General features: G+C 37.3%; 1 pseudogene; it reads left to right on the top strand.

Moving 5' to 3' along the window:
* Window positions 1-7,315, top strand: part of LOC102854117 — a 21,310-nt pseudogene extending 13,995 nt beyond the window's left edge.
* The last annotated feature ends 3,831 nt before the right edge of the window (window positions 7,316-11,146 follow it).

The raw sequence follows: 11,146 nt of genomic DNA on the forward strand, positions 1-11,146 counted from the left end.
ATTCCTTTCGATACAGTGACTCAGTATATTCCTTCCATTTTCTTTTAATACTTCCGGGATCATTTAACATTCTGCCGAAAGCATGTTTTATTACCTTTTCAATTTCTTCTTTTGTAATGGGTCTGTTCGGGTGTTCAGTTTCGGTTTGTGACAGTTTAGGTTGTGAATTTCTAAATATTTGTCCATTTCCGCTAGGTTTTCATATTTTTTTGAATAAAATTTGTCGTAGTATTCCAATGTTAGCTTTTTTATTTTAGTTGGTCTGTTGTGCCATTGCCCATTTCATCTCTTATTTGGATTATTTGTGTCTTTCTCTTCTTAGTTTTTCTAGTGGTTTATTGATTTAATTAACTTTTTCAAAGAACCAACTCCTTGTTTCGTTGATAGTTTCAATTGTTTTTCCATTTCATTTATTTCTGCTCTAATTTTTAGAATTTCAGGTTTTTTCGAGGGTATCAAATTTCCTGCTGTTCTTTTTCAATTTGTTGGAGATGGATCAGAGAGTCAATGGTCATTTTTTCATGCTTTTTGGTTTGTTTTCTTATTGCTATAAATTTACCTCTGATTACTACTTTGGCTGTTTCTGAGAGGTTTTGGTATGTGGTGTTTTCATTGTCATTTGTCTCAAGAAACTTTAATTTCATTTTTTATTTCTTCTAGTACCCATTAATGTCAAGCAAGGTGTTGTTCTGCTTCCAAATGTGTGGGGTTTTTTTCCCTCCTTTATCCTCTTGATATTATTTTCTAATTTTGTAGTAATGTGGTATGAGAAAATGCTTGGCATTATTTCTGTACTTTTAAATTTATTGATGCTTGCCTTGTGACCTAAAATGTGATCTATTCTGGAGAATGTTCCACACACAATGGGGGAAGAAGGTATTCTACGGTGGGGTTTTTTTTGGTGTTGTTTTGTCATGTTTTGTCTTGTTTTTTGTGTGTGTATGAATTAGCCTATCGACGAGGTTGAGTTGGTTTAATGTGTGGTTTAATTCTTGAACATCTTTGTTGAGTTTTTTTCTGGTAGTTCTATCTTTTCTTGAGAGGGGTGTACTCACATCTCAAATTACTATAGTGGTGTTGTCTATTTCCTTTTTCAGTTTTGTTAACGTTTGTTTTATATATTTTGCAGGTCTTTCATTTGGTGCATAGATACTTATTATTGTTATGTCCTCTTGTTCCATTGATCCCTTAAGCATTATGTAGTGATCTCCCTTGTCTGTTGTGATGATTTTTGCACTGAAATTTATTTAAATAGAGATTAATATCAGTACTTCTGCTTTGTTCTGGTTGCCATTTGCTTGGTATATTTCCCCCCATCCTTCTATTTATAGTCTTTCTTCATCTTCATTTTCAGGTGTGTCTCTTGTAGACAGCAAACTGATGGTTTTTTTGGGTTTTTATCCAATCTGCTACTCCTCTTCAGTGGTACATTAAAACCTTTCACATCCAGTGTAATTATTAAAAAGCAGGGTTTAATTTCTATCATTTTTTGGAGTTCTTTTTAGTGTTATTGCTAGTTACTTTGGTCCATGTTACTTTCTGTGATATCTCTGTAAGAAGGACATCTCTCAGTGTTTCCTGCAACACTGGTCTTGTTTTTACAAACTTCTTTAGGTTCTCTTTCTCTGGGAATATCTTGACATCTCCTTCATATTTGATGGATAATTTGGCTGGGTACAGTATTCTTGGTTGACAGTTGTGTTCTTTGAGTGTTTGCTATATGACCTTCCACTGTCTTATTACTCGCATGGTTTCTGCTGAGAAATTGGCACTTTATCTCATCTACTCTCCCTTATAGGTTACTCTTTGTTTATCCCTCACTGCTTTCAGGATTACCTCCTTATCTTTGGTTCTGGCAAATTTAACTATGGTATGCCTTTGTTTTTGTTGTGTGTTTTTTTTTCTGGAGTCTATTCTATATAGTATTCACTCAGCTTCTTGAATATATATTCTCTCATTCTTTACTATGCCTGCAAAGTTGTCCTTTAGTAATTCTTCACACCTTTTTCAGTGCAAAGTTGTATCTTCTCCATAACATAAGATGTTGATTATGTTATCTTGATGCCATGTACACTTTCATGGAATTCAGCTTCTCAAATTTGCTTAGCATGTGCATTGAATAGGTATGGGAAAGGATGCAAGCCTGAAGTACACCTTACTTTTCTTGATTTTAAACTATACAATATTTCCTTGTTTTGTTAGGATAACTACGTCTTGGTTTATATGTAGGTTTTGCCTAGGTTATAATTAAGTCAAGAAAGCACAAGTAAACATTAAAAAATACCAAAATATGAATCGCACTAGGAAAATCTGCTCCCAGGGATCTCTCCAAAGTACTGAAGAGCAATGATGTAAGTCTAGAGACTAAGGTGTACCTGATGCAGGCCATGGCCTTCCCAATTACTTGCTATGCATCAGAAAGCTGTATGATAACCAACATGACTGAAGAAGAATTGATGCCTTTGAGTTGTTGTGCTGGAGAAGAGTATTGAAAATACCATGATGTACCAAATAAACTAATATGTACACCTTAGGTAGGGTGAAATCAAGTTTCTCTTTGGAAGCTAGGATTTTGAAGTTCCTTCTCACATAACAAAAACAACAACAACAATCTCACATAATTTGAGCATGTAGCTAGGACAAGCTAGTCTTTGGATAAGGATATCATTTGTGAAAGGATTGAGAAACTATGCAGGAGAGGAAGACCCTGGAGGAGATTAATTGATACAATAACTGAGGTGATGTGGGTAGGTTTTTCAGATACAGTGAGTTTGGCTAAAATATAGCAGGGTTCAGAGCTATTGTGCATAAATTCTCTATAACTTGGAGTTGACTCAATGGCACATAATAACAACAGAACAAAATCAGCAAGATCTTGCTTTCACGGGTAGAACAATCTTTAGATGAAAATGAAAGGAACTACAAATAAGCAAAGCTTTACTGAAAAGTAACAGCAGAGTAGAAGGCACATATTCTCTCAGTTCAAGACATAACCACAGCTCTTCCCGTAATACTCGTTTTCTTCACAATATTATCTCTTCCCTTGAAATTGCAGCCATGAAGATTGAACTGTACAGTTTTAGGGGGCATAAGATCTTCCCTGGACATGAGTATGCCCGGATCAAGAGGAAGGTATTGAATTTTCTTAATGCAAAATATGAATTGGCATACATTTCCAAAAAGAATTCATTGTCAGATAAATTTGACTGTTCTCTACATAAGAAAATGCAAAAAGGGCTAATCACAAGAAACTCAGAAGAAAAGAATCCTCCAAGCAGTCAAATTCCAGAGGGCCATCATTGGCACATCTCTTGCTGATCCAATGGCCAAGAGGAATCAAAATCCTGAAGTTATAAAAGGCTCAATAAGAAGAGGCTATCAGAGCTGCCAAGGAAGTAATAAGGGCTAAACAACCATCTAAAAAGACTTCAATGACTGTTAATAAGGCATAAGCAGCAACTAAAGGGAAAAAAATATGAAGCCTGTGAAGTTTCTGCTCCTGGAATGTGTGGAAAACATTAAGATGGAATATGAGACTTAAATAAAGATTCCATTTTTTTAAATACATCATCTACAGCCCTGGTAATCAGAAAGTTTGATCCAGACACAGTGACAAAGGAATGAAACAGTAAATCAGAGCTGTAAAGAGCTATATGAAATGATCTCTATTTATGTTTGTTGTTGTTGTTAAGTGCCGTTGGGTCATAGAAGATTCATAGTGACCCTATAAACAAAAAAATGAGAACACTTGGATAACTTTCATCATTTCTCCAAGTTCATAGAGTTTCTGGAGGCAAGCTATTTTGGAAGTGGATCACAACTCCTGCTTCCAGGCTTGTTTTAATTAGGGATCTCCACCAAACACTGTCCACCATGGATAACCATTATCACATTTGACCCATCAGTGTCACAGTGCTTAGCATCACAGCAACCGTGAGTTACCTCTGTACAGCAAATGAACAGGCCAGTGCTATGCCACTATTAGAAAAATAATTTTATTCAAAGATCTTGTTGTTAGGTGCCATCAAATATGACTCATAGTGATCTTATAAACAGCCAATCTTAAACGTGTCCAAGTCTGTGCCATCCTCATCATCTCTGACACACTAAAGCTAGTTGGTGAAGTTGCCAGTGTCATAGCATCCCCTTGGAGGTCTTCATCTCCTTTACTCATCTTCCATTTTTCCAAGAACAATGTCCATTTTCAAGGAATTGCCTCATCTAGCTACATGTCCAAAGTATGAGACTGAAGCTTGGCCATCTTTGCTTCCAAAAGACATGAGCAGATAACTCAAGTACTTCATATTTATAACATCATATATATCATATATATATTAGCCTAACAAAAGTAGTGTCCATCAATGGACAAATAGATAGACAACTAAGACATACATTGTTGTTTTTGTGTACCATAGAATCAGAACCAACTCATAGTTGACCCTCTGGCCAGATTTCAGAAGCAGTTAATTGCACAGGAAGAAATTGCCCATCTTTCTCCTGTGGAGCAGCTGGTGGACTCAAACTGTGTGCCTTTGGGATTGTTGCATTGTTTCTTGCCACTAGGCCACCAAAATACCATTCTTGCTGCTGTTGTAATGTGCTGTCAAGTCAAAATTGATCTATAGCTGACTCTCCAATGGATTTTCAGAAGCAATAAATAACATTGGCAGAGATTTCCCATCTTTCTCCTGCATACAGCTGGTATATTTGAACCACATGTCTTTGAGATTTCAGCTCAGCTTCTCACCATTAGGTGACCAGTGATCCTAATAGAGCACTGTTGTTGTTGTTGTTGTTCTGTAAACCAACAAATCGCAGACTTTACAGTGGTTTTTAGAAGCAATTAATCACATAGGAGATTGCCCACAGAACACTACACAGTATTTAAAAATAATAATTAAAGAACTGCAAAACACCCACAACGTGGATTAATCTAGGGAAAATATATTTATTTAGTTCAATCATCACAAAAGGACATGAGTCGACAATAATGATAAAATAAGGAAATGTTTACAAACAGAAGGAAATATTCTTTGATGGTTTCCAGGGATATGAGGACAGGGAGAAAGAGGATAGAAAAGCTTAATTAGATAACGATCCACTTCCCTGAAATTGATTACAACTCCTGATTCTCTCTTGGGTTTCGAAGGCTGTAAATTTTGCAAGAGGAAAGAGCCTCATCTTTATACCAGTGAATTCTTATCTCCAACATTTCAGTTACCATGTCAATGTGTTGCACATAATGCAACCAGTGTTCCTTAGTTAGATAATAAACACTTATTAATTTAGATGACTTGAAAGGAGAATTACACCATTACAAAAAAAGAAGGTGGGGAAAACTGACAGAGTTGCACAAAGGGTACAGGCAAGATTCTATGTCATCAATAATTACAAACACCTACAAAAGCCGATAGGAAGATGAGCAATTTGGGTAGGTGAAAGGTATTAAACTCATCATCCTACCTATGTTTGGTTGTCAGTATTTCTACCTGCGTATTTGTAGATGTTCAATCTATATGCATATAAATAGTGGAGCCACTAGATGGCAGCCTAATGTGAAATTCTTCCCTACAACCAGACATCTTAAGTGAATGAGCCTCTGGTACCAAGTCTTCAGGTATATAGTCTCTGAAGATTTTCTAGTTCTCACGCTGGTAGATGTTAACAAGGATCTTAGAAACTTGATAGTGATTATCTAAGATGTGATTAATAGCTTTTACCTGTCTAAAACAAAACAGAATGGTGAAGAAATATTCGTTGCAATGAAACAATCCATAATAGGAATGGAACACACAATAATTAAACTATGTTCTATGATCCTGAGGACAGAACAAATATATGGCACCTGTCCACCACTGCTAACCACTATGAATGGGATAACCTTATAATATACTGGATAGAGTGTAAAACAAAGTGGAACAAAACTCAAAATCACAACAGTGGCCAGACTTACTTGCCTGATAGATACACAGGTGGGTCATGGATATCCAAAGCCCCATTGTAATCCTTTCTACCTACAATTGAACTCACCCTGTCGCTTCACTTTCAGCGAAACAAGAATATCAAGAAAGTAATTACTCTTAGAATAATCAACCACGCAAGATCAAAAGGCAGGAACTTTCTGAGATACAAAGCTCAGAAGCCAGAAAGAGAGAAGAAATGATGAACAGAATCCAGAATCACAGGAAGAAAGTGTGAAGTGTGCGGTTACATGTTGTTGTTGTGTACTGTCGAGTTAGAACCAACCCATAGCTGACCCTCCAGTGAGTTTTGAGAAGCAGTTAATTGCATGGGAGAAGATTGTCCATCCTTCTCCCCTGGAGCAGCTGGCAGGTTTGCATTGGGGATTGCAGCATAGGTTCTAGCCACTAGGCCGTCAGATCTCCCTACACATGGGGGGATTTTAATTAATGTCACAAAACAAAATGTATAAAATATATTGTTTAGAAAATAAATTTGCTCTGTAATCTGTCACCCTAAGCGTAGTAAAACATTTAAAAATAAGAATTTTTTTTCTTTCTGGAATGCTATGTCCAGGCCTCCAAACGGCCTTAGGCCACTCCTGTCTGCTCTGGGATATGGTCACACAGAGTCGTGCCACTCCACATCTTGATAATATACAGGAGGAGCATACACAAATAGGGCTCTTTCTCCAGCTGATGAAAACCAGCCCGGCCTCAACCATGTAGCTCTGGGAGAGAAGCCCCCAGATCTCAGGTGTCCTCACTCAGGAACCAGGGCTGAACGCAGAGGAGTCAAAATGTCTCCCCTTAAGTGGATTTTCCTGGTTGCTATTTTAAAAGGTAATTTTGTAGAGAATAAGTGCGTGTGATTGGGCCTGATTGAAATAATGGACATTGTGTAATGGTTTTCCTAACCAGAATTTCATTGTGTTTGCAGGTGCCCAGTGTGAAGTGAAACTGCTGGAGTCTGGGGGAGACCTGAGGCAGTCTGGGGTTCTCTAAGGCTCTCCTGTGCAGCCTCTGGGTTCACCTTCAGTAACTATGGCATGCACCGGGTTCCTCAAGCTCCAGGGAAAGGGCTGTAGTGGGTCTCACTTATTTATTACTATGGTAGTAACAAATACTACGCAGACTCCGTGAAGGGCCGATTCACCATCTCCAGAGACAACACCAAGAACATGCTGTATCTGCAGATGAACAATTTGAGAACAGAGGGCACAGCCATGTGTTACTGTGCACAGTTAGGAAAAGTCAGCATGAACTCAGGCAGAAACCTCTCTGTGGGAGCTGAGTGCACAGCAATTAGATCCACAAGCAGGTGCAGATGTGGGTTAAGTGCTGGTGTCCTGTGATCTGGACATTCTCCATCTGAAAGTTTCCCCAGGAAATATTTTCATAGGGAGCTCTGGTGACTTAGTAACAAGGAGTTGTGTTAACAACACAAAGACATTTGATTAATTTCCACCTGTTGCCCTGTGAAAGAGAAGGGCAATCTTCTCTCATGGAATTCACTGCCTCTGAAAAGAGTCAGCTATGAGTGGATTTTGACTCTACAGTACGCAGCACCAACAACACTTCCCCTTCTCCCTCCCTCTTTCTCGTTCTCTCTTCTTGATAATTCGATATTTAAAATACCTTTACTGTTTTGCATAAAATTATTAATATACATTGCGTTTCCTTGTGCATTTTGTTTTATACAATCCTTCACATTCACTGTGTTCTATGCATTTTCTATAACTTGTGTTTTAAAGAATTATTCACATGCATTATGTTTCATTTTATTGATTACTATTGACCTATGCCTTTCATCACTCTATTTCCTCAACTTCCCACTACATCATACCCGTTCTCCCACACCTGCCATCTGCCTAGTACTCCATGCTGTCCTAGTAATTTCTGTCCTTTTCTTCTGCTCTTCTTATTTCCTTTACACTCACACTTCCCTTTTGTTTTTCTATACAGTGTGATTTATGCAATTATTCACTTCCACACAATCATTCACATGCCTTGTTTTGCCCATGTACATTTTGTTCAAACATTTCTGTACATTGCTATTTATATATTAATTATTGACCTATGACTTTTGGCCTTATTCGCAAGAAGCTGTGCTGCAATCTCGAAGACATGAAAATCAAGTCAGGCAGCTGTTCTGCAGGAGAATGATGGGCAATCACCTCCAGTGCAATTAACTGCCTCTAAAAACCCACTGGAAGGTCAACTATGGGTCATTTCCCAATCTAAGATAGTCAACAACAACAACAAAACTTCATCTCATCACATTCCCATCGCACCTTGTCTATTCCTTCACACCACCATCCACCTTTTAAGCTATGCTTTCCTACTAATCTCTTCTTCTTTCACACCTCTCCTCCCCTTCTCCTTAGAACTATTATAAATGTCTTGTTCTTATTTGTTAATTACAATAGCTTATAGCCCTTATTTCTATTCTTCCCAGATTCATCCTTCCTTGTCTTGATCCTATAATGTTCTTCATCTACACTTTCTCTTTCTGTTCTTCTCCTGCCACTACAGTTTAGTCTCTCCCGTGCTTTCACCGTAGTGGTCTCAGTGCAGTATTTATGGGGGGTTTTGAGACCAAATTATTTTACTCAACATATGGAGTGGCATCCACTTCCTAAACCACATACCTCCAGAAACACTATAAACTTTAGTAAATGTCAATAGTTATAGAAAAGTTTCAGGCCTTCTGTTCATAGGGTCATTATGAGTCATGCTTGATCAAAGGCAATCAACAACAACAATGCTCTCTAGATTCTCCATGTTCTGTTTTATTTTACAAATACTTCATTGTTCCTCAGTGCTTCATAGCATTCCACTGTGTTGATATATCAGTTTCTTTATCCATTCATCATTATTTTCTCTCTACTTCAATTTCATTTTCTCTTGCTTTGCATAAAATTTTTATTATATTGTGTACCATTCATGTACTTCATGTTTCATGAATTCTTACATTCTAATAGTGCTTTAAGTAATCACTCATATACATTATGTTTTATAAAATTAAGTACCATTGATCTAGGGCTACTACAACACCCACTTTCAGGTCCTCATTGAATCTTTCCTAATTCCTTCACTGCCCCCTTTTGCTTACCAAATTCTGTTATCTTCGTGATTTCCTCACCTCCTCCATCTCCACCTACATGTCTCCATATCCTGTTGTGGACATTTATTCACATCTTACAAATTTTTCTTCTGTTTTACAGTAATGATCCTATGCAGTGTTTGTCCTTATGAGTCTGAGTTAGTTCACTTGGCACAGTGCTCTCTGGATTCTGAAGTGACAGCAGAAATCTCATTCACATACAATGTATGTGAATGGAACACAAAGGATGTGAATGAATGCATGTTAATAAAAAAACTACACTTCTGTGTGCATCAAAACAATTTTCCTTAGGGTGAAAAGGATTACCACTAATTTGGGGGAAAATATTTGCCAACAACATTTCAGACAATAGACTTATAACTAAAATTTATAGCATGCCACAGTGGCTTCAAAGAAAATTACTGATAACTCAATTATAAAATGAGCAAAAAACTTTAAAAGACTCTCAGCCAAAGAGGATATTAGGATGACTAACAAAAATATGAGAAAATGTCCAAAAATAATAATAAATCCGAACAACATAGATTGAAAAAGTGAGATTCCCATCTCACTTTAGCAATAATATTGTTGTCACATACTCTCTAGTCAACTGTATAGCAACTCTATGAACAATAGCTCTGAACCCTACCTATCCTAAGCCAATCTTACTGTCCCTGATATACCTATTACCACTACAACAGGCACTGTGTCAATTAATCTCATCTAGAGTCTTCATCTCCCGTGCTATCCTTCCACGTAGAATGCCCTTCTTCAAGGATGGATTCCTCTTGGAAACGTGACCAAAATATGTGAGAAGCAACTTCAAAATCCTTGCCTCCGAGGAACAACATGTTTTCATCCTCTCTTGAACAGATCTGTTTGTTATTTTGGCAGTCTATGGTTTGTTTAATATTGTTCTCCACTGCCACAGCTCAAAGGCATAGATTCTTCTTCTGTCTTCCTTAATCGTTCTCCAGCTCTGATGTACAGCAAGTAATTGCAAAGATCTGAGCACACATTCTTATCATTATTGACTTTGTTGCCCTTCAGCACTCTGGAGAGGAAAGCAATAGCAAAGCTTAATAGTATAGCAAACACTAGAGGGTGATGAGGATGTGGAAAGACTGATGAAACAACTATGGAATGCATTCTGGCATTTCCTCAAAGAATAAACATAGAAATCTACATAACCCAGCCAAACCACGACTAGGACTACTAGGACCAAGAAAATCAGAATTTATATATGAAAAGAGTTATTTACACTTATTTTCATCACAGCATTATGGACCATGGCAAGGAGATGGAAACAGCCCAAATACTCATCAGGAAATAAAAGTACATTCACAAAGTGGAATACTGTGCAGAAGTAAGAACAATGAAGGAATCATAAAATAATACATACCATGGGAGATCCTAGAGGGCATTATGCTGACTGAAATAACTCATTTGAAAAGGGCCAAATACTGTGTGACACCACTACTGTGAAAATAGGAGAGTAACTGAGGAGGGAGAAGGGGAGATGGTAAAACAAATAGAATGAACAGACCATCAACATTACTTCTTATGAAGGACCTGAACAAGGGAGGATCAACGTGGGAAGAATCTATGTAAAGCTACTAAGGCTATTGCAATTAGCAAACAGAAATTATATGTGTGTATGTGAGTGTGTGTGTATACTGGTGAAAAAAGGAGGGGGAAAGGAAAAGAAGGACAAAAAGAATAATGGGGGAAAGCATTAGGACTGCAGAAATTAGTGGAGAGATTGTGGTGGTAAAGGTGAAGAAGTAGGTAAGGTACATTGTGGACTTGATGAGATGGAATGATAAGAGACATTTATTGATAGTAACTAATTATATAAAACACAATGAATATGAATGAGTATATGCAAATCAAAGGAAGGAAACAATACACAAAGAGCAGAGTATATTATATACAAATAAGACCTTGTGAAAAATTTTACTCACATACACATCAACTAAGTTCTATAACCAAAAAGAATCTACAGGATGAGAAGAACAATATTCAATATGTCCACCCAGGCACTAACCAGATAAAGTATAGAAACTTCAACACTAAATAA

This window comes from Elephantulus edwardii, unplaced genomic scaffold (genome assembly GCF_000299155.1).
Source record: "Elephantulus edwardii isolate Elephantulus edwardi_28Jun2011 unplaced genomic scaffold, EleEdw1.0 scaffold00325, whole genome shotgun sequence".
Classification (NCBI taxonomy): Eukaryota; Metazoa; Chordata; class Mammalia; order Macroscelidea; family Macroscelididae; genus Elephantulus; species Elephantulus edwardii.